The 25,125-nt window shown below is 44.2% G+C and overlaps 1 protein-coding gene across 1 annotated transcript in view; it reads left to right on the top strand.

The window, feature by feature from the left end:
• Positions 1-25,125, top strand: part of NCOR1 (nuclear receptor corepressor 1) — a 4,682,182-nt gene that overhangs the window by 1,783,991 nt on the left and 2,873,066 nt on the right. The window lies entirely within an intron of this gene.

Below are 25,125 nucleotides of genomic sequence, written 5' to 3'. Positions count from 1 at the left end.
ATGCTTTCACTCGCCTGAGACTGATGTCTGGTCATCAGGGCTATAAAAGGAGGCAGCAGACACCAGTACATCAGTCTTTCTTGCCCTGGAGCCCGAAGCAGATGTTCTTTGTATTTCACTGTTGCAGTCATTACATTTGGGTAATCTGCTGGCAGGTTGCCCTCAGTCGGCCTGATTAACAAAGTATTGGGTCCTGCGTCAGTTGCTGTCCCTTCTTCCATGACGTCAGGTCGTCAGGGGTATAAAACATGCATCTGACGCCATTACATCAGTCTTTCTTGCCGTGCGGTGCCCGAAGCAGAAGCAGTTCGCAAGTGCTGGTCGGCCGACTCCTGAAATTTTTGTTTTCAAGTTTCAGAACCGAAGTTTTCAACTTAAAGCGAAGTACCCCGCTGGGGAAACATTTTCTTGCTCCTCACCGGTGTCAGTAAAAGTTAATAATTGCATTACTTGTGGAAAGCAAATACCTCACAAAGATTTTCATTCGTACTGTATTCCTTGCTTAGGCCCTGACCACGACGTACCTCGCTGTTGGTTTTGTGCTTTATTTAATCAGCACACTATCCGTTGTAGTTACATTTTTGCCTCTAAATATTTCGGGTCTTGGTTTAATTATCCATAAATGTCGTTGGTTAGTCATCCAACTACTGGGATTCCGAAAAAATGCAAAGAAAGACAGAGACAGGCCACCGAGGTTCAAAACTGCAGACAACGCTTCTCCTAAGCCAGTCGCCAGTTCTCAGTGAGGTGCTTTCGCAGCCCCTGATACTCGCTACTTCTGATTCGCAGGCCTCTACCGAGACCCATTCGGAGTCCGGTATGCCGTGAGATGCTTCACCTATGGAACCTGTGAATGTCTCTACCTTGAATGGCTCCGGAGCCACTGTGCAGGCACTGGCTTCTGAGGGTGTATACAGGCTTACAGACTTGCATATTAAATCGACTCCACCTTCATTACTAAGGCCTAAATCTCTATCTATGTCTAAAAAAAGACGTCCGGGCCACATGTTCAGGCCCCTATGTCTAAAAAACAAATGACCAAAATGGCTGAAAATCATATTACTCTAATCATGGGTAGTCAACCCCCCCCCAAGAGGCCTAGGGCTGAGCTTGATTATGAATATTCTGATCAGGATTCTGTTTCTTCTGACTCTTATAATGACCTGGATTTGTCCATTCTTACTTATGAGGATTCTGATGCAGAGGATTCCATTCCTTCTGCTTCCCCTCTTGAAGATTTTTCTTTTGGGGAAACTTTACATACCTTAAGGGAGCATTTCCACTGGGAAAGTCAGGAATTTTCTGATTCAAAAAAGAGGCTTAGGGATTTCCTCCTTCTGCCTCAGCATAGGCCTTTGGCTATACCTCCTGTACTAGACATTGTTGATGTGTTTTCAGAGTCCAGTATGACCCCTGATTCCCTGCCTCCGGCTCCTAGTAAACCTGACATATACTACAGGGTTAACTAAAACCAGGCTTGCCACCGCTCACCACGAAATCAGTGGTTAATTCAAATTCATTACTCCAAAACCGATATGGCAAAAAGTAATGCTGAACGCCAATAGACGGAAAATATTTATTTAAGCCAAACAACTCTATGTAGCTTTTCGTCAGCCCTCTGCACCAACTTCATCAGAATTTAAAAAACAGAAAACTCGCGCCATTACAATGGCTTACTTAAATAAGTTAAAATTGAAACGTGATCAACACGCCCCCCCCCCCACCTTCCACCAATTTTAAAAACACCGAGCTCCAAAAACATAACTTTAAAATGGCAACAATGGCTACATTGAAACTAAAATTATAAATATATATGTATATTGTTAATTAAACCCCGTAAATCAACAATAAATATAAAAAATATATATTTATAAACCCTATATATCTATTTTTTTGAAAACATCAAGGATAAACATTACAAAATTAGAACATTTGAAGCCACATTATCCACTCCTTTTATAAAATGGAAATGGAACAAAGTTACGGGAAATACAACAAAATTGTAATTATTTTGCTGCCAGGGCCCAAAAAACCTAAACAACTATGGAAAATAATATCCCATACTCAACAAATAGGATATGCCCTACCTCTCTAAGCTTCTCAATTTAAGAAAACTACTGATAGCATGCTGTTGAGGCCAGGGTCATGGTAAGCCTCCAGTTTTAGCTGCCACATTAATTCTCTAAATTCCAATCTCAGAGATTCCGGGCCCCCCCTATTCTCTGACCAAACTTGATCTATCACCAAAAAGGAGAACTCATGTCCGGGGTTGCCCTTGTGCTTCGCCAAAGCATTTTCCATCTTCTCTTTCTTCATGGCGTACAAATGTTCATACAAACGTTCATGTAGCTTCCTATCCATCTTGCCTATATAAAATACAGGACAAGATGAACAGTGAGTTAAATAGACTACTTTGTTACTAGCACAATTGTATCTCGCTTTGATCAAATACTACTTATCCCTTATCAAGAAAAATGTACCTGCTTTGACAAATCTACAGTATTTACACATATTACATTTGAACATCCCAGATCTAGAAGATATATTCTTAACTTTCATTTCCAAGATGTTCTTGATGTTAGGACCTCTCCTGAAAGTAACTTTAGGATAAGAATTCAACCCAGGAATCCCTGTAATGTCTGCCGATAACAAGCACCAATTCTTCTTAATTGACACTATGTCCTTGGCATCCAGGTTATAGGAGATGATGAAATTACAATGGTACATACCACTGCTATGGTCAGGCCGTGGGTGTTTGGCAAACTCGGACTTGGAATAACCCAAAATGGGTTGGAAATAACCATTGGTCCTCTTTGTTTTGACTTCCAAGCACAAGTCTACAGTGAGCTCCTCTGGATACCCTCTACACAGAAAGAAGTTCGAAATGAACCTACACTCATCCTGAAAGTCACTTTCCCTAGATACCATTCTGGCCGCCCTGACCAGTTGGCCCTTGACTATAGATCTCTTCTGGTGAGGAGGATGTTCACTGTCAAAATGTAAATAGGAGTTGGAAAATGTAGGCTTTCGGTGAATTCTGCCTAAAAAACAACACTTACATCTATCCTTGAAAAGTTCCACATCCAAGTAGGCTATCCTTTCTGTTTCAAAGTTAGAAGTGAATTTTAAAAATTCAGTTGACCTGTTGAAACTTTCAACAAGGGAATGTGCCACCTCTTGGTCGCCCTTAAGGATGATAAAAATATCGTCCAAAAAACGTGTATATAGTGTCACTTTTTCTTGGATGATGGTATTAGTTAAAACACATTCCTTTTCCCAGTGGGCCATCGCCAGGTTGGCCACACTGGCCCCACAAGGCGACCCCATTGGTACTCCTTATCAACTGATGAAACCATAGATTGTAAAATGAAAAGAAGTTACACGTTAGAATGATATCCAGAAGCTCACTGACCATCAAAATCTCTTGTGCAGGAGCTTGTTTAGAGGTCATTTCCAATTGGATCCATTCAACTGCCACATCATGTGGAATAGATGAATATAAATCAGTAACATCAATGGTTAAAAAGTGGCTGTCTGTACTATATGGAGTTGAACCGACCTTCGCCAAAAATGACCAAGAATCTCTAGAGATATGTGGTTCACTAACCACATATTTTTTGAGGATTGAATCCACCACTTTGGCTGCTGCGTAAGTAATACTGTCTTTGGCACTGACTAATTGGCGCATGGGTGGGTCCTGAATATTCTTATGGATCTTAATATTTGCCAAACAACACTGGAATTCTTGGTGTTAAAGATGAAATAAAATTGAACACATCCAAGTCAATCACACCGCTGATGAACATATCCTCATAGTAGGAACAGACCCGGGTCATGCTGACATTCAATTCATTTTTAGATACTTCTTGATATGTTTCAGAGGATAAAATGGCTAATATCCTATCATTATAATCATCTGTATCCATGGCAACCAAGCCACCACCCCCCCCTTATCAGGTTGCATAGGTCTGACTGATGAAGAACGTAAAACATTTAACAGGTCCCTTTCATCCTTTCTATTATTGAATTGGGCCGGATGCTTCAAATTTAATAAAAAAACGAATATCCAAATCACACATTTGTTCGAAAACTCTCAACGAGGGGTGCAATGGGGGTTTATACGTGCTAGGAATATGGAAATGTTTCATTGACTTGGATTGATCTCCCAACAATAGGGATAAATTTAGCTTCCTCACAAAAAGCTTCAAGTCCAAAATAGATCTTGCCACACTAGCCCTCGTAGATGGTACGAAGGAAAGTCCCTTAACCAGGATGTCGACCAAGGGCTGTCAAAAAACAAATTGGGAATAATTGTAAATTTTTAAATCCTTCCCCGTATTAAAAATAACTTCATATGAGGGGAGATGAAGGGATGGACTTTCATAAGCACTCCCATTTAATTTCTCCTGGTCTTGTACCTGTTTCTCGTCTTCCGATACGAAGATTGTTGTGGAGACGAGGCTTGGTCCTGAAAATTTGCCCCTTCCACTTCAGGAGCTTGGTTGACCTGGTTGGTTTGAGGACCAGGAAAGTCTCTCCTCCCATTGGGATTCTCATGGTCTATACTCCTAGTTGGAGCCCCTGCCTCTTTGTCCTGATGTTGTAGTTGTGACCTGGTGAGAGCTCATTCAGAGGGCCCAATACTCGACTAGATTCCCCATTAAAATTCCCCTGCGATTTGGGGGGGTCTAGGGTAAGCCACCCCATTCTTGTATGCCTTGATATCCCTTTGGAGTTTCTTTTTCTTAGTCAAAGTGATTTTGGACAAATATTCATCGATACTAGTATATATCCGCTCATAGTCATCTCTATACCTTGGGAAATAGGTATCCAATTTGATCTAGTCATCCAAGGTCGATATTTCTCTTGTCAAGTTGTTTATAGATTCCTGATAGTGAGTACTAATTAAATTAAGGAGTTCAGACCCATGTCTATCAAATAAGGAAAGGAGGTCCTGGTGGAACTTGGAACCTTCCTCTAACCCTGTTGGATACTGCCAGGAACGAAGCCCCTTCGGGACTATCTTCGACTGCTGGCATTCACCGAAGCATGATACATCTAGTTGTAATTTCCTTAGTTTGATCAATTTCTGGTCAAACAAATTGAGCTTAGATGGGAAGTTGTTACACTCATTCTGATTAAGATGAGAACCAACAGTATAGTTACAAATATTTAGCCGAAATGGCCGTCTAAGCCATTGGTTCAAATTGGGTTCTGAACTCCCCCCTCCTCGTCTCATCTACTACATTAGTAGCAGCTGAGGCACCAACATCCCTACTAGAACTCGGACTTCCTTCTATGGGTCCTCCGGCAGCTCCATCCCACTCTTGATTCTGTTGAAATAAAAACATATTGGTCTCAATAGCCGATTCACCGGCTACTCCACTGACAGGTAACAGATCCTGTGATCCCGCCTGTTCGAATCTGGGAGGTTGTGATGAATCCGACAATGTTCCAATTCCTGCTTGTAGTGGTTGGGACAAGTCATCCACTCATTGGGACAACAAGTCAACCTTTTGAGTTAAAAGGTTAATCAGCATCGTCCGTTCTCCCGGCTCATTATTCACCCCAGCTTCCGGTGTAGCGTTTGACATCGCTGAAAAAACTGCTGCACCACCAAAACCGAAAGACAAACTACAACAAGGCTTGCCACCACTCACCTCGAACTCAGTGGTGAATTCAAATTGAATAATCCAAAACCGATATGGCAAAAAGTAATGCTGAACGCCAATAGACGGAAAATATTTATTTAAGCCAAACAACTCTATGTAGCTTTTCATCGGCGCTCTGCACCAACTTCATCAGAATTTAAAAAGCAGAAAACTTGCGCCATTACAATGGCTTACTTAAATAAGTTAAAATTGAAACTTGATCAACACCCCCCCCCCCCCCACCTTCCACCAATTTTAAAAACACCAAGCTCCAAAAGCATAACTTTAAAATGTCAACAATGGCTTCATTGAAACTAAAATTATAAATATATATATATATATATATATATATATATATATTTATGTAAATTGTTAATTGAACCCCTTAAATCAACAATAAATATAAAAAAACATAGATTTATAAACCCTATATATCTATTTATTTGAAAACATCAAGGATAAGCATTAGAAAATTAGAACATTTGAAACCACATTATCCACTCCTTCTATAAAATGGAAATGGAACAAAGTTATGGGAAATGCAGCAAAATTATATTTATAATTATTTTGCTGCCAGGGCCTAAAAAACCTAAACAACTATGGAAAATAATACCCCATACTCAACAAATAGGATATGCCCTACCTCTCTAAGCTTCTCAGTTTAAGAAAACTACTGATAGCATGCTGTTGAGGCCAGGGTAATGGTAAGCCTCCAGTTTTAGCTGCCACATTAATTCTCTAAATTCCAATCTCAGAGATTCCGGGCCCCCCTTATTCTCTGAACAAACTTGATCTATCATCAAAAAGGAGAACTCATGTCCGGGGTTGTCCTTGATGTGCTTCGCCAAAGCATATACTACAGGGTTCCTGAGTCCCACAAGTTCCTTTTCAAAAATCCTGTTGCAGATCCAGAAACCATTTCTCAGGGGCCCAAGGACATTAAGGCTTCCACTGCTAAAAAGCCTACCCTTTCTGATAGAGACTCCAGGGCGCTGGATAGATGGTGTAAGAAGGTTTATACTTCTACAACCTTGGCAATCAAGGCTTTAAACTGCCAATTTCACATGTTAAAATATCAACAACATATTATTGGACTGCTTAAACAGAAAATTATGTTGATTCCTGACTGTGTGGAAAATAAAGATTTACAGGATGTATTGCATTCTGCTGAACAAGTTGGAAAACGTACTTTGCAATGTGGTTTTGATTCTTTAGAGGCCTCCTGCAGGGCTGCTGTTACTGTGTCTGTGCTTAGAAGGCATGCTTTGCTTAATGAGCAATCTTTGCTTGATCATGTTAAAGCGAAATTGTTGGATGCTCCTTTAAATCAGGACCGCCTGTTTGGCAATAAGGCTGAAGAAGTTCTAAAAAAGATGGAAGATAAAGCTAAATCTATGCAAACTGTTAAAGATTTCTTACAAATGCAACCTCTAAGTTTTTTTGCATTGGCCTACTAAGAGTTGGTCTTTTCCAGCTCCTTCCAGAGCCTCTCAGGCCAAACCCAGACACACCAAAAGCACCAGGTTTCAGTTCCAGGGGACTCTCGGAGCTAAGCAATGGGGGGGCCTCCACTTCCATATTTGGAAATAAGACACCCCTATATGATAGGAAGTTTCAGTGACTTGCTTTTAAAATTATCAAGCACTTACCTTTAACTGCCCCTTTGGGGGGAAAGATTGCTCTTCATGCAAAGAAGTGGGATCTTATAACCCAGGACAAATGGGTTTTAAATATTGTGTCCCAGGGATACAGATTTCATTTCCACACATTGCCAACACCAAACGGTGTACAAACCTGCCCCCAAATCAGTGGGCAGGGGCTCAGAAACAAGTACTTTCCCTCCTAAACATGGGGGCTATTCAACCAGTACCAGAAGAGGAAAAGGGACAAGGTTTCTATTCTAGGCTTTTTCTGGTACCCAGAAAAGACAAATCATGGCATCCAATTCTGGAACTGTCTACTCTAAAACTTTTCTGGTCATTCCAAAATTCAAGATGCTGACTCTTCACCAGTTACTTCCTATGCTAGGCAAAGATGCCTGGTTGACAACTCTAGATTTCAAAGAAGCATACCTGCACATCCCAATCAGGGAATCTTGTAGAAGATACCTACGCTTCAAAGCAGGCTACTTGCATTCTCAGATGTTCACCGTGCATACAGCTGCAGTCACAACAGATGGGTTTTCCTGCCATCAGTCGGGTCCTCGGTCAGCCGAATTCCAAAGTCTGGATCCGGCGTCGGATGTCGTCGCTTCTTCCCTGACATCAGTGCGACAGGGGTATAAAAGAACCAGCCAACGCCATTTTCTTCAGTCTTTCTTGCCGCGCGGTGCCCGAAGCAGAAGCAGTTCGCAAGTGCCGGTCGGCCAGCTCCTGAGATTACGAATATTTTTCAACCGAAGTCTTCTTGAAAGCTAAGTACCCCATTGGGGAAACTTATCTTGCCTCAGACCGATATCAGACAGTTAATTGCATTTCATGTGGGAAGCAAATACCGCATAAGGATTTTCATTCCCTCTGCATTCCTTGCTTAGGCCCAGACCACGACGTCTCGGCCTGTCGTTTTTGTGCTACATTCAACAGACGCACTATTAAGCGTCGGGCGGAGTTCGCCCAACACTATTTTGGCAAAAAGATTTATTACATTATGTCGTCGGATACTCCGACTCCAGTTTTGAGTAAAAGACGCAAAGATAAGGACCGACATACGAGGTCCGCGACTTCTAGCGACACCACGCTAAAGCCAACTACAGGTGGTCCGGTTCTCAGCGAGGTGCCTACGCAGCCCCTGACTACCGATGACACTTCATTGGCAGTGTCTTCTGTGCCCGAGGTCGCAGGCTCTTCGGCCCACACCCCGACTACAGATACCGAAGCCAGTCTTGGCGGTGAAACTCAGTTTAGACAGGCCTGCCACCTCTCAAGGTGTCTTCAGGCCTCCTCTTTTTCCATCAAGGCTTTCACTAAGTCTAAAGCAGCCATGCATACTAAAAGACAAGCTCCACAGGGCCCCTCTCAAGGCCCCATGCCTAAAAAGCAGATGCTCAAAATGGCTGAGGATTTGATTACTCATCAGGGGTTCTCAACCCCCCCCCCCCCGGATAAAAGGCCCAGAGTGGAGGAAGAATCCCCTTCCTCGGACCCAGGCCTCCATTATTTCAGAACATTCTGAAGACCAGGAACATTCATACTCCCCTTTTGAAGATTCTGATGCAGAGGAGTCCATTCCCTCTGTCCCCCCTGAGGATTACTCTTTTGGGGAAACCTTACATACCTTGAGGGAACACTTCCACTGGGAAGGCCAAGGGTACTCAGACTCCAAGAAAAGGCTTAGGGATTTCCTCTTGCTCCCTCAGCACAGGCCTCTGGCTATACCGCCTGTCTTAGACATACTAGATGATGTGTATTCGGAGGCCTGCCTTAACCCAGATTCTTTACCTCCAGCTCCAGTCAAGCCTGACCGGTATTACCGGGTTCCTGATTCACACCAATTCCTATACAAAAGCCATGCGGCTGACCCAGAAACTATTTCACAGGGTCCCAAGGGAATTAAGGCCTCCACTGCTAAAATCCATTACCTTCAGAGAGAGATTCCAGAGCTTTAGAAAGGTGGGGGAAAAAGGTATACACCTCGGCCACCTTAACCATGAGGGCATTAAACTGTCAATTCCATATGTTAAAGTACCAACAGTTTCTGTTATCACAGTTGAAAAGCAAAATGTCACAACCTGAACAACCAGACTTGAAGGAGTTGCAGGATTTGTTGCATAGTGCAGAGCAAGTGGGTAAACATACCTTGCAATGTGGTTTTGATGCTTTAGAGGCCTCATGTAGAGCTGCTGTTACAGGATCAGTCATACGTAGACATGCTTGGCTCAAAGAGCAAACCTTGCCAGATCATGTCAAAGCTAAATTACTAGATACACCTCTTCAAAAAGATGTATTGTTTGGTGTTAAAGCTGAGGAGGTATTAAAGAAATGGAGGAAAAGGCAAAAATCAATGCAAACAGTGAAAGATTTCCTACAGGTACAACCTCCATGTTTCAGTAGAAATTGGCCTTCAAAAAATTGGTCCTTTCCAGCCACGGACAGACCCCAATGAGGTAGATACAGGCGCCCGAGGGGTAGAGGGCAATCTCAAGGATCGTTTAGAGGCAGACAATGGCAAGCACCTACACAAAGAGATGGCGAGGATAGTTCACAGCCATTCAGAAAGCAGAACCAATGACTTTCCCCTTTGCATGCCAAGCAAGGCTCAAATGGCAGCACCTTTAGGCGGAAAACTGGCATTATTTTCGAAAAATTGGCATATTGTCACAAAAGATAAATGGATCCTCGACATTATAGACACTGGCTACAGATTCCACTTTCACACCCTTCCAAAAATGAGAGGCATGCCAAACCTGCCACAGAATCAAAGGGCAGAGGCACAAAAACAAATTTCAGATCTCATGGACATGAAAGCTATTCAAGAGGTACCTGCACAAGAACAGGGTCAAGGTTTTTATTCCAGACTATTCCTGGTACCAAGGAAGGGCAAAGATTGGAGACCTATTTTGGACCTATCCATCCTAAACACATGTTTACTCGTGCCAAAATTCAAGATGCTCACATTACAGCAGCTTCTTCCCATGCTGGGCAAGGAGTCTTGGCTGGTAATATTGGACCTCAAGGAGGCATACCTGCATGTCCCAATCAGACAAGATTGCAGAAGATACCTCAGATTTCTTGTAGGTTCAACCCATTATCAATTCTCTGCATTGCCCTTTGGCTTATCTACTGCGCCCAGATTGTTCACGAAATGCCTGGCATCAGTAATTGCCTACTGCAGACTTCAAGGGATACAAATATACCCATATTTGGACGACTGCCTGATCCAAGCGGACAGCAAGCACATACTTCTGAAACATCTGGCGTTTGTAATAATGTTGTTGAATTCTCTGGGATACACAGTCACAAAAAGAAATCAAGGCTAATACCCTCTCAAACAATAATTTTCCTGGGTGCCAGCTTGAATACAAATACCCAGATGGCCTACCTCACGCCAGAGAAACAAGGGAAACTAACTCAATACTTCACCAGGCTGACTGCAAGGAAAATCCTGCAGGCTCTGGGATTCATGGCATCTTGCATCCTGCTAATCCCATGTGCAAAGCTGCATATGCGGAAACTTCAATGGTGCCTAAAAAACCTATGGTCTAAACACAGCCACAGTTTGGAAACAATAATACCACTGATTCCATGTCTTCAAAGGGAATTTCTGTGGTGGGCTCAAGCATGCCAAAGAAACACAGGTCTCCCATTCTGCAAGCCTCAAGCAAATCAAGTCATCACAACAGATGCCTCGGACTACGCCTGGGGGGCACACATGACAGATCGGTGCATTCAGGGCAAATGGTCCCAAAAAGAAAACCACCTACACATCAATCAAAAGGAAATGCTAGCAGTAATAAATGCTCTTATAGCTTTCAAAGACCTACTGCATCCAGGCCAGCTATTGATAAGGACAGAAAACACCACAGTAATGTGGTACATAAACAAACAGGGAGGAACCCATGCATACCCCCTATGCAGGCTAGCCATGTCTCTTTGGAACATGGCTCTGGAATTACAAATTGAACTTCAAGCACAGTACCTGCCAGGCAAGGAAAACACGCTGGCAGACAACCTAAGTAGAAATATGACAGATCCACACGAATGGAAGTTGCATCCTCAAGTTTTTACAAAGATAATTCAAGCATGGGGAAGGCCAGACATAGATCTCTTTGCCTCCCACAGAAATCACCAATTGGAAAAATTCTGCTCAAGGACCTTTCATCCACAGGCCTGGAAAGTGGACGCACTCTCTTTCTGTTGGACAACAATGGCAGTTTATGCCTTTCCACCTCTTCCTCTGCTGCCCAAAGTTCTATTAAAAACCAGAGCAGACAGACCAAAGATGATTCTCATTGCTCCTGACTGGCCACGACAACGCTGGTACCCAGTCCTGAGGAGCCTGACGCATTCCCCACCATGGACCCTACCTCTAATGCCGCTTCTACTGACTCAGCACAACTTCAAAACTCTTCACAGTCAGCTGAAAACACTCAATCTAGCCGCATGGAAGATTCCTTAAATTCACAACAGACCCTACTCTCCAAGGAGGTGCAGGATGTCATTTTGGAGGCCAGAAGACCTTCTACTAGAAAAGCCTACTCCGCAAAATGGAAATTGTTTTGTGCCTGGAATGAGAAAAAGGGTCAGAATCCTGGAATACTGAATTTACCTCAAATATTACAGTACCTAGCTGAGATGCTAAGCAGTGGACTTTCATTCTCCTCCATCAAAATCCATGCCTCAGCCATTTCTGTAGAATACAACATTGATTCTCCTTTATTCTCTCACCCCCTCTTAAGACTGTTCCTCAGAGGGGATAAGAATATAAAACCCCCGAGGAAGCAACCAGTACCTGCTTGGGACCTCAATTTCATTCTAGAAAAACTGACCTTGCCTCCTTTTGAGCCAGCTACTTCAACAGAACTGCAATATTTGTCCTTTAAAACAGCCTTCCTTCTGGCTATCACCTCAGCTCGCAGGGTTTCGGAGCTACAAGCCTTCATGGCTGTGCAGCCTTTCATCATTTTCCATCAGGACAGAGTTTCCTTACGAACCAATCCTTCCTTTATGCCAAAGGTAGTATCCAGGGTAGCCTTGAATCAGGCTATCCACTTACCTACCTTTTACCCTAATCCTCAAAACAAAGGGGAGAGACTACTACATTCCTTGGACATTCACAGACAGCTACGTTATTATTTGGACAGAACAAAGCCTTTCAGAAAATCAGAGCAGCTCTTTGTGTCCTATGCTACAGGAGCTCAATGGAAGCCTATTTCCAAACAGACAATCTCAAAATGGATAGCCCACTGCATATGCTTTTGTTACTCTTTTCATGGTAAAACTGTACCTGCAGGCATCAGATCTCACTCCACAAGGGCCACAGCTACCTCTGCAGCTTTCCTCAGGGGGTTCCTACCAAAGATATTTTGGAAGCAGCCACTTGGAGTTCTGTACATACTTTCTCCAAGCACCATCACCTACCATTATACTCCAAATCTAGAGCAGGCTTTGCCACTGCAGTCTTGCAGGGCATCCTGGCTCCTCCTAGTTCCACCTAGTGCCTACCACCCCTTTCTTAGCTTTGGGATTCTACCCATCTGTTATGACTGCAGCTGTATGCACGATGAACATAGTACAGTTTTGTACCTACCATAAATGTAGATGTTCGAGTGCTAATACAGCTGCAGTCCAGGTTTCCCTCCCTCCGTCCCCTCTTGGGACAGGGCCTAATGGCTAACACCTCCTCATACGACCTGATTGGGGTATTCTTTTATGGTGTATTTGCTTGCAACTACTGTTTTTTGATTATATTGCATTGCATTATTACATAAATTTATGTATTGCCTTCCTTCTGGGGGCACCTGACATCTGGGGCAAGAAAAACTGAAGAAAATGGCGTCGGCTGGTTCTTTTATACCTCTGTCACACTGACGTCAGGGTAGAAGCGACGACATCCGACGCCGGACCTAGACTTTGGAATTCGGCCGACCGAGGTCCCGCCTGACGGCAGGAAAACCCATCTGTTATGATGGCAGCTGTATTAGCACTCTAACATCTACATTTATGGTAGGTACAAAACTGTACTTTGTCTGCACTGCCCTTTGGCTTGTCTCCTGTGCCCAGGGTATTCACAAAGTGCCTGGCTCAAGTTATTGCATTTTGCAGGCAAAGAAATATTCAGATATATCCATACCTGGACGATTGTCTAATTCAGGCAGAAAACCAGAGCATACTTCTAAATCATCTGGCGTTTGTAAAAAGGGTTCTAACTTGTCTGTGGTACACCATAAACGAAAATAAATCACAACTGGTACCCTCTCAACAGATTACATTCCTGAGTGCAAGCTTGAATACAACTGCCCAGATGGCTTTCCTCACGCCAGAGAAGCAAATTCATTTAGTAACTTACTTCAAACAAGTGGCCACAAAAACCCTGCTATCTGCAAGACAAATACTGCAAGCCTTGGGGTTCATGACCTTCTGCATTCGTCTAATTCCATATGCAAGAGTGCATATGAGGAAACTACAGTGGTACTTAAAAAGTCTATGGAGTCAACATTGTCACAGCCTGGAAACAATGATTCCTATCATACCTTGCCTACACCTGGAATTCCTATGGTGGGCAGAGGCCTGCCACCAAAACAAGGGACTGCCATTCCCACTACCCCCTGCCACCCAAACCCTAACTACAGGCGCATCAGACTATGCATGGAGGGCTCACCTGACAGGGAAGTGCATTCAGGGCAGATGGAACCCAAATCAAATGCACTTGCATATCAATCAACAAATGTTAGCTGTACAGAATGCTCTGACAGCCTTCAAGGACTACATTCTTCCAGGACAACTAATGGTAAAGACGGACAACACAATGGTTATGTGGTACATAAACAAGGGGGGGGGTTACACATTCTTACCCCCTCTGCAGACTAGCCTTTGCATTTTTGAATACAGCTTTGAGCTACCAAGTGCACCTACAAGCTCAATCCCTGCCAGGAAAATTGAATACACTGGCAGAAGGACTAAGCAGAAATCTCATGGACCCACGAGTGGAAACTGAAACCATGGATTTTCAACATGTTCATAAGCAAATGGTTGAGCCCAGACATAGATCTATTTCCCTCCCCCAAGAACTACCAGTTGGACAAGTTTTTGCACAAGGACTCCCCACAAAGAAGTCAGGAAAGTGGATGCTCTGTCCTTCAGCTGGAAAAACTTATCACTCTTCCCCCTCTGCTCTCCAAAGTTCTGCTGGCCATGCCAACACTGGTACCCACTCCTGCGCAGTGTCTCGCAAATATCTCCATGGCACCTGCCTCAGACCCCTTCCTTGCTGTCTCAGCAGGAGAACCAAATTCTGCACCCTCCGCTTCCAACATTGAACCTTGCAGCCTGGCTAATCCCTTAAATTCACCCTTATCTCTCAGCAAACCTGTGAATGGATGTCAGCTTGGAGCGAAAAGACCTAGTACTAGAAAATCTTATAACTGACAAATGGAAAAGATTATGTGCCTGTAACCAATCTTTAGGGATGAGCACAGCAGCACCCAATGTACCTTAGATTTTGCAATACTTAACTGAGATGCTTCACAAGGGGCTGTCTTTTTCATCTATTAAAATCCACTCTTCAGCTATTTCAGCTCACTATAACACAGTACCACCCCTCTTCTCTCATCTCTTGCTCAAGCAGTATCTCAGAGGGGCAAAGAACTTGAGACCACCCAGAAGAGCTCCTTACCCCTGCCTGGGACCTTAACTTTGTTTTGGAGAAGCTCACTCTACCTCCTTTCGAGCCAGCTGCTACTGCAGACTTAAAATTGCTTTCTTGGAAAACAGCCTTCCTTTTAGCAATCATATCTGAATTACAGGCCCTTATGGCAGTGGAGCCTTTCATCATCTTTCATGCGGACAGGGTATTTCTGAGGACCATCCATCCTTCATGCCCAAGGTGATTTTCAGTGTGGCTCTTAATCAGTCCATTCATTTGCCAACCTTCTTTCCCAATCCACAGAACAAAGGGGAATGGATTCTGCATTCCTTGGATGTGCACAGACAACTTAGATTCTACTTGGATAGGACTAAATCTCGAAGAAAATCTGAACAATTGCTGGTAGCATTTGCTGCAGGGGCAGAGGGGAAGGCTATTTCAAAATAAACCATTTCTAAATGGATAAGGCATTTCATTAATTTCTTCTATAAGCACCATGGGAAACCTATCCCCCAGGGGATCAGATCTCACCCCACCAGGGCTGCATCTACTTTTGCAGCCTTTCTCAAAGGTGTTCCTACCAGGGATATTCTAGAAGCTGCTACCTGGAGTTCTGTACATACTTTGATCAAGCATTATCATTTACCAATTTTATCTAAATCCAGAGCTGGCTTTACCACTGCTGTCTTGCAGGGCCTTATAGCTGGCCCTAATGCTGTATATACTCCTCCTCCCAACCATAGCTTTGAGAATCCGCCCAAATGTAATGACTGCAGCAGTGAAACACGAAGAACATAGTACAGTAGTGTACACTTACCATAAATGTAGATGTTCGAGTGTATTCACTGTTGCTGTCCTGGTTACCCTCCCTCCAGCCCCCTACTTTTCTCTGGCTATACCTCTACTTTTTTTTTTACTATTCTTAAAAGCCTTTTTGGTGCATTTGCTTTTGGTTGGAGGTATATTTTTGTGTGTTTAATTTTATTTGTTCCCCATTAGGGGGGGCACCTGACATCTGGGGCAAGAAAAACTGATGTAATGGCATCGGCTGCATGTTTTATACCCCTGACGACCTGACATCATGGAAGAAGGGAGAGCAACCGACGCAGGACCCAAGACTTTGTTAATCAGGCCGACTGAGGGCAACCTGCCAGCAGATTACCCAAATGTAATGACTGCAACAGTAAATACACTCGAATGTCTACATTTATGGTAAGTGTACACAACTGTACTTTTGCGAGTGCGTCAGTTGGCCATTGCCAGAGTGAGGGAGAAATCTACTAAAGCTAAGTGCACCATTTGGGAACCTTTTCTTGCACTTAAACCAATGTCCAAGAAAGTTAACTGCGTCTGTTATGGAAAACAAATACGACACAGAGACTTTCATAATCAGTGTGTAACTTGTTTAGGCCCAGACCACGATGTCCCCTGATGTCGGTTCTGTGCCTTATTTAACACTAGGACCATCCATAAAAGAGCTGAATTTGTAGCTAGGCATTTCAGGGAGAGTAGTTACAAGCGAGAAATGGCATCCGTCTGTCAGTCTACTGTGGAAATTCCAAAAAAGAGAAAGGAAAGAGACCACAGAAGGTTAGGCCTTCAGATGACTCAAACCTGAAGTCAGACAGCCAACTGTCCACTAGTACAGCGGAACTCAGTGAGGTGCATTTGCAGCCCCCGACAGCTGAATAGCCATCGCAGGCCTCTACCAAAACCCTTTTGGAGTCTGGTACACCGCAGGGTCAAGCTTCTCCTACCGAAATGTCAGTCGCCAGCCCCGTGGTTGGGTCCAGAGCCGCCTTTGCAGGCACTGGCTTCCACGGAGGCCTTTCAGATAACCGATGCCAAGCATAGGCCGGCCACGCCACCAGTTAAAACCACACATAAGCCCATTGAATCACTTAGACCTAAGACCAAGGCCACCCCTAGGAAAACACCTTCCTCGGAACCCAGTCACTGACTACCTCCCACCCAACCGATGGCTGAGGATTTAATCTCTCTCATCAGGGGTAACCAGTCTGCTCAAGCTACCACAGCCAAAAGAAAAAGGGACCTTTCTCCAGTGGTGCTTTCGGAGCCAAAGTTAGAGGGCTCTGAATTTCTGGGCTCAAACACTGAAGAACAGCCCTTGGCAGCCTTTGAAGATTCAGATGCTGAGGAATCCAATCCTTCTGCATCCTCTCCTGAGGACCTTTCATTCGAGGAAACCTTAAATTCCCTCAGAGAGCATTTCTATTGGGAGGCTCAGGACTACCCCCAGTCAAAGAAGAGACTGAGTGAGGTCCTGGACTTGCCACTACATAAACACTTGGCCATTCCTCCCATTCTGGATGTGGTGGAGGATGTTTTCCTGGAGTCTGGCCTCTCCCCTGATGGCCCTGCTTCCTGCACCCAGAAAGCCTGACAGATATAGGGTGCCAGACACCCATAAGTATTTGTTCAAGAACACTGCAGCTGACCCAGAGGTCATTACTCAGGAACCTAAGGGGGCTAGGGCAAGTTCCTCCAAAAATCCCATGCCGTCTGACAAGGAGAGCAGAACCTTGGACTGATGGGGCAAGAAGGTCAACACTTCAGCTACTCTAGCCATTAGAGCTCTCAATTGCCAGTTCTGTGTGCTTAAATATCAACAGACCTATTAAAGCGGAAAATATCCACCTTACCAGGAAGTGCTACTAACAAAGAACTAGGAGATCTAATACACTCCAGCTCTCAAGTGGCCAAGCTTTCCCTGCATTGCGGCTTTGATGCTTTGGAATCCTCTATCAGGGCTGCAATTTCTGGCTCAGTCATTAGAAGGCATGCATGGCTGAGGGAGCAACCATTGCCTTTTCAGGTTAAATCAAAACTTCTGGATGCCCCTTAGGATAAGGAACAATTGTTAGGCCCTAAGGCAAAATAGGCGATTAAGAAAATGGAAGACGAAGCCAAGTCAATGCAGATGGTCAAGGACTTCCCTCCGGTACAACCCCCCAGATTCAGCAGGAACTTCCCTACCAAGCACTGGGAAGGGGCACAGAGGTAGGCCCTCCAGGCACCAGCAGCAAAGCCAGCAGAAGCCTAGACAGTGGACCTCTGCTATGCCTAGACAAGGGAGTTCTAAGTCCACTCTCTACCCTAATGACTCACAATGACACCTCTCCCCTCTGGCCCCCTCCCCCAGACAGACTAGGAGGAAGACTTCCCTGTTCATAGAAAGTGGCAAACTATCACTGCAAGATCATTGGGTCTTAAAAATAATTTCCATAGGATACAGATTCACTTTCGTAGAGAACCCCAGATATTCAGGTTTTACAAATGTACCAACAAACCAGAGGGCAGAGGCCATCTGCCAAATTCAAAAACATTGTGCTCAAGGAGCAGTGGAGCCAGTACCAAAGGAACAAGCCAGAAAAGGATTTTATTCAAGGTTGTTCCTAGTACCCAGAAAAGAGGATACCTGGCACCCTATTCTAGACCTATCCACATTAGGTCTGTCCCAAAATTCAAAATGCTGACCCTTCACAAACGTTTGTCTGTTGGCACCAAATGCTTGGCTAGTGACCTTAGATCTGAAGGATTTCTACTTCCATATCCCCATAAGGGAGTCCTGCAGGAGTTTCCTTTGCTTCAGAGCAGGGTCAGAGCACTTTCAGTTGTCTGCTTTGCTCTTTGGCTTATCTACTAGTCCGAGTCTTGACCAAGTGCTTGGCTTTTGTCATTGCATTTTGCAGACAGAAAGACGTACAGATTTACCCCTGTCTGGAAGACCGCCTCATCCCGGTGGACACCAAGGAGAAACTCCTGCAGGATCTTACCTTTGTCCAAACCCTCCTACCCTCTCTGGGATTTACCATCAATAGGGAAAAACCTCATTTCCAACCCACAAGACACCTAACCTTCTTAGGATCTCTCCTGGACACAATTACCCAAAGAACCTTCCTCTCTCCAGAGAAGCCGAACTTTCTCCCCCTCTACTTTTCTCAGCTAGCTCGCAGGACTCCCCCTCACAGCAAGGAAATTCCTGCAAGCACTTTGGTACATGGCATCCTGTTGGTGCCTTTGGCTAGGCTCCACATGAGAAAACTACAATGGTACCTCAGAAACCTGTGGTGCCAACCCTCGGTCACTGGAGCACTAGGTGCCTCTGATTCCCTGCTTGAGGAAGGAACTTTTATGGTGGGCAGAAGTATGTATCCTGAACAAGGGTCTACCCTTGATCACCTTTCCCCAAAGCCAGACCATCACCACCGATGCCTTAGACACGGCCTGTGGGGCTCACGTAGGAGATGTGTGCACTCAAGGCATTTGGGACCAGGGAGATCTAGCCCTCCATATCAACCTGAAGGAAATGCTGGTGGTGCACAGGGCAATAATAGCTTTCAAAGTCCACCTCAGACCAGGAGTACTCTTGATCAAAACAGGCAACACAACGGTCATGTGGTACATGAACAAACAAGGGGCACACACTCCTACCCTCTTTGTCGCCTAGCTGTGCTGATCTGGCAGACAGCGTCAATGATGGGACTGCATCAGATAGTCCAGTACATTCCAGGGGAACACAACACCCTGGCAGACCAGCTCAGCAGAAATGACCTGGACCCCCACGAGTGGCAGCTACACAGAGAGACCTTCCTCAGCGTCATACACCTCTGGGGGATACCGGAGGTAGACCTCTTTTCAGCAATAGAAAACAGACAGCTGACCAGGTCCTGCTCCAGGGAGTTCCACCCATGAATTTGGAAGGTGGACGCTCTCTGCTTTCACTGGGGCAACCTGTTTGTGTACGGCTTCCCTCCCTTGCCACTGAAGGAAGGGCCAAGGGCTATCCCCATTGCCCCAAACTGGCCCAGGCAGCACTGGTACCCCTTACTCTTCAGCCTGACCAAAGAGCTACCCATGAGCCTGCCTGTCACAGAAAAGCTGCTAACCCAAGAAAAAGGGTCAATGTTGCATCCAAGTCTTCAAACTCTCAGCCTATCCGATGGCTTATATCCCAGAGGCAGATATCAGGGCACCTTGGAGCAAGCAGGTTCTGGATATCATTAAGGAGGCCAGTAAGCCCAGCACCCAGAAATCCAATTCCACAAAATGGAAAAGATTTATTGCCTGTTGCCACAATAAGGGTGAAAGCAGCAACCATGCCACTTTAGCATTGGTTCTGGTCTACCTGGCGGAGCTCATGCAGAAGGGATTGTCATACTCTAATGAAAATACATGCCTCCGTTATCTCTGCTGTTTCCCCAACAGAGCAACTTAGGTTGTCACATCCCTTGTTAAAACAATCCTGTAGTGGGGTGTCACACATCAGAGCACCTAGAAGGCCACCTGCTCTAACATTAGACCTGAACTTTGCCCTAGAAAAACTCACTTTGCCTCATTTTGAATCAGCTGCCTCAGCAGAACTGAAGCACCTCTCTTGCAAGACTGCCTTCCTGCTGGCCATAACCTCAGCCAGGTGGGTATCCGAGCTGCAGGCGCTCATGGCCATTGAACCCTTCATTTTTTCCTTGCAGACAGGGTGCCTTTTAGAACCATCCTCGCCTTTATGCCTAAGATGGTCTCTGACATGACCCTTAATCAGGCTGTCCATCTCCCTACCTTTTTTCGTAACCCACAAAATAAGGGGAAAAGCATTCTATATACATTAGATGTGCACAGACAGCTTAGCTGCTATCTGGTTAGGACCGAGTCTTTCAGAAAGACTGACCAGCTGCTGGTCAGCTTCACTCTGGGGGCAGGGTGAAAACCCTTATCCAAGCAGACAATTTCTAAATGGATGTCACACTGCATCCATTTCTTCTACTCCTTTCATGGAAAGATACCTCCCAAATCAGTCAGAACCTATTCTACTAGGGCAGCATCAACTTCCCCTGCCTTTCTTACAGGTGTTCCTACCAAGAATATTTTAGAAGCTGCCACCTGGACATCAGTTCACGCTTTCACCAAAAACTACCAGCTGGCTGTTTTCTCCAAATCCTGGCCAGGCTTTGCTTCAGTAGTCATGCAGGGCATGCTGGCTTCCACCTAAAGCATTGCAAGCCTGGACTCCAGCTTCTTCCCTTTCTTCCTTCCACCCTACTTTGCAGCTTTGTGAATCTTCCCAGAATTGATGATTGCAGCAGTGAAACATGAAAAACATAGCACAGTTGTGTACACTTACCATAAATGTAGAGGCTCGAGTGTATTCACTGTTGAAGTCCTGTTTCCCTCCCACCTTCCCCCTCTTTATTTCCATCATAGTTAATGTGCTACCCCAGGTTGGCCTTCTTCAAGTCTTCTTGGCAGGGCTCCTATATATTGTAGCAAGAAAAACTGATGTAATGTCGTTGGCTGCCTCCTTTTTATAGCTCAAACGACCTGACATCCGACTCGGGAGGGAACTACTTTACTGTGGTATTTGGGCTGGCTGAGGGCTACCCAGCAGGGATAATACACAAGTGATGACTACAACAGTGATTACACTATAACATGTACATTTATGGTAAGTGTACACAACTGTAGTTTCGTTGGTATGTGAATAAATGGGGGGAGCAAGATCTTACTTGCTATGCAGACTTGCACTCCAGGCCTGGGAATTGGCTGTCCAGCATGGAGTCACCCTGCAGGCTGTCTACATTCCCTCAGCTCAGAACACTCAGGCAGACACTTTGAGCAGGTCCATTTCACAATCCCATGAGTGGATACTACTCAGGGATGTGTTTCTGGATGTAGTCCCCAGTTGGGGTATGCCGCAAGTAGATCTGTTTGCCTCCCCTATAAACGGACAACTTCCTCAGTTTTGTACCAGGATACAGCCTGCAAAGGAGGATGATGGATGCCTTCTCTGTCGCAGAAGGGGATGTTTATGCATTCTCCATTCCCATTCTTACAAAATGTCCTAATGAAAATTCAGCAGGACAAACCAAAAATCTTGGTGACTTCCTTTTGGCCAAGGCAGTATTGGTTTCCCCCTCCATCTGCATTTAGTCATGGACAATCATCACATCTTACCTAACAGAGTGGACCTACTCGCACAAAAAAGGGATCCCTAATCCACCCCTACTTTAAATCTCTGAGCTTAACTCTGTGGGCGATAGGGTTTTGATCCTTTTTAGACACCTTTACACTGAGGACATGCTTAATGTCCTGCAGGAGGCCAGGAAACCCAATACTAGGAGATCCTATCTGTCCAAATGGAAAAGGCTCTCTATTTGGTGTTTTAAAGACAGCTAGAGCCATTTCAGGGAGAGGTCTCCTTAATGCTGTCCTATCTACGTGAATTGTTGCAGGCAGATTTGGCATATTCTTCTGTTAAGGCCTACCTTGCTGCTATTTCAGCTAGTCTGTCTTTTGACCCTCTACTTGCTTCATGACTTCAAGTTGTTATTCCTGAAGGGAGTACTACATCTTAGGCCCCCCAGGATGCTGGTTCCACCACCCTGGGACCTGAACTATGTATTTATTTATTTATTTTACATTTGTTGACCGGGATAGTCCGATTGGATGCATGTCCATTTTCAGCAGAGGCCCGGGGAGAAAAGCTCCAAGGGTAAGCAGATACAGCATTACATAATATACCAGCGTTACATATTACAAAGACTATTTACAGAGATTACATAAGTAAGCAGGTTAAACAAGTTCCACAGGTTACAGTTAATCCTGAGCACAAGTCAGGATTAAATTAAATTACACAGTAAACTGGTTAACAGATTTTTACACATTCTAGAGAGAGTTAGCCAGGCTTGATACATTGACATAGCCAGTTAAGTGGCAAATGTTGATTGAGTCTAGTTTTAAATTGACCTAAGGTGGAAAGTAAGGTAATTTCAGCTGGAAGAGAGTTCCAGGATCTACTTACAGAGTTTGCAAAGAGAGAATCACCGGCTGTGTTATTAATTTTGTTAGTCTGAATTAGTAGTTTGTTAGAGGATCAAAGCGGTTTAGGATTGTTATAGGGGGTGATAATATTTTTAAGTGCAGGAGTATTGTCCGGATTATAGAGGATTTTATAGGCCATAATCAGTTGGTTTTACTGGATTAGGCTGGGTAGTTCAAGCCGACCAAGCTGATTTAGATTGATGCAATGATGTGTCCTAAAAGGCAGCCCAGTGGCAAACCTGGCAATGTGGTTGTAGCAAATTGAGATTTTGTTAAGGACAGTCTTGTTCAAATTCGAGAGTAGAGAGGATGCATACAGTAGGGTTGAAAGAAGGTGAGAGCGAGCTATGGCAATTTTAGCTGGAGGGGTTAGGAAGGCTTTTATTCTGTAAAGTGACCCTAGTTTTTTATTGATGGTTTTGATAGTTTGATTAACATGCAGGTTTCATTTTAGATTGTCTATGATGGCACCTAATAGTTTTGTAGATGGGTCAGGGGAAATTATTGTGCCATCATTTGATTTTATGGTAAAGGTGAAAGCGGTAGACCTACGTGTTAGTGAAAATAACAGCATTTTAGTTTTTTTGGGATTTAGGATCAGACGATGTTCAGAAAGCCAGTTTTCTATTGTATTAAAGGTGGTCTGGGTAGCTGACCATAACTCTACTGGAGATGTGGCTGAGCAAATCAGAGTTGAGTCATCAGCATATTGGATACAGCTGACTTTTGGGATGACAGTATAAAGGTCGTTAATGAAGATGGAGAACAGCAAGGGCCCTAGTATAGAGCCTTGTGGTACTCCGAGGGTGTTAGGTAGAAGGTTAGAGAGTTTGTTCTGCCAGAGGACAGCCTGCTGTCGACCATTCAGGTAGGATTGAAACCATTATAGGGCTCCAGTATCTAGACAGAATGTTTGCAGGGTGTGGATTAAAAGTTGGTGATCAACCATATCGAATGCCTTGGAAAGATCCAAAAAGAGGGCTGAGGATATATAATTATTGTTGCGATTATGGTGTTAGTAAAGGCTAGGAGGGCTGAAGTAGTGCTGTGATGAGGATGGAAGCCATGCTGCGAGTGTCTGCCATAAGGCGATTTTGGATTAGGTGGTGCATGAGTTGTCTATGAATACATTTTTCCATAATCTTTGCAAGTGGAGAGAGTATAGCTATTGGCCTATAATTGGAGAATTCAGTTGAGCTGCCTCCTTTGTGAAGTGGGATTACATAGGATATTTTCCAGATGTTGGGAATTTTAACTTCTACTATGGTTCTAATGATTAGTATTGAGACAGGGTAAGCAATAGCATCAGCTGATTTTTGTAGGTACTCGGCAGGGAGTTGATCAGCAGAAAGTGTAGTGGGTTTTAATTTTTTGATCAAGGTACGGATAAGTGAAGTGGCAACTGGTTGGAAGCTGAATGCAAGTAGGTTTCTAGGGGTGCTACTTTCAGGACCAGGGGAGCTAGGAGGTAGTTGGCTAGCTGGGGCTTGAATTGTCTCAGTAAAGAATTGGTTAAAACTATCAAACATCTTCAGGGGTTTTATCAATAGTAGTAGCAGGGATTGGGGTTGATGTTTGTCCGGGATGTAGTAGATTATTTAAACCTGCCCAAAACTTCTGAGGGTTAATTTGGTTAATGTCTGTAAATTACAGTAGTATTGTTTTTTGTCTTGTAAAATTGATTTTTTGGTTTCGTTCCTGGATTGCCTGTATTTAATGTGATCTTGAGGGTCTTTAGAAGAACGCCATAAAGCCCATGCTTTGTTTCTAAGGGTAATTTTGAGTTTAGACTCTATAGAAAGCCATGGTGCAGTTTTTGCCTTGGTTCTCTTTGAACGAACAGGTGCATACAAATCAAGGATCTCAAGGAATTTGTTCTTAAAGTATGCTACTGCTTCCTCTAAGGGGAGGTGTTTTAGAATAGACCAATTACATGAGTTTAGTTCTTGTTGGAATTTGGCAGGGTCAAAGTTTTTATTGTTTCTAACCTTTCTGAGTAAGGGTTGTTGGGAATTAATGGTTTTGTGCTTAATTACATATGTGAGAAGGTGATCGCTTAGGCCATTAAGGAGGGTACCAGAGGTGTACAGTTGGGGGTGACTGTTTGAGTACCCAGTCAAGTATACTTTCCTTTTGGTTGGGTTTACCTATCCTGGTAGGGGTGGATATGATTTGTGTAAATGCATGCAGGTTAATATGGGTGGTTGGGGATTCTAAGGAACAGGTGCCCCAGTCTATGTTAAAGTCTCCGAGTAGTAGGGTTTCTTGGGGGTAGTGACATGATAGCCAGTGCAGGATATCTTCAAATGTAGATATATTGTTACCTGGGGGAATG

This window comes from Protopterus annectens, chromosome 13.part0 (assembly GCF_019279795.1).
Source record: "Protopterus annectens isolate FY-2018-M chromosome 13.part0, PAN1.0, whole genome shotgun sequence".
Taxonomy (NCBI): Eukaryota; Metazoa; Chordata; order Ceratodontiformes; family Protopteridae; genus Protopterus; species Protopterus annectens.
This window is presented reverse-complemented; position numbering and strand designations above follow the sequence as displayed.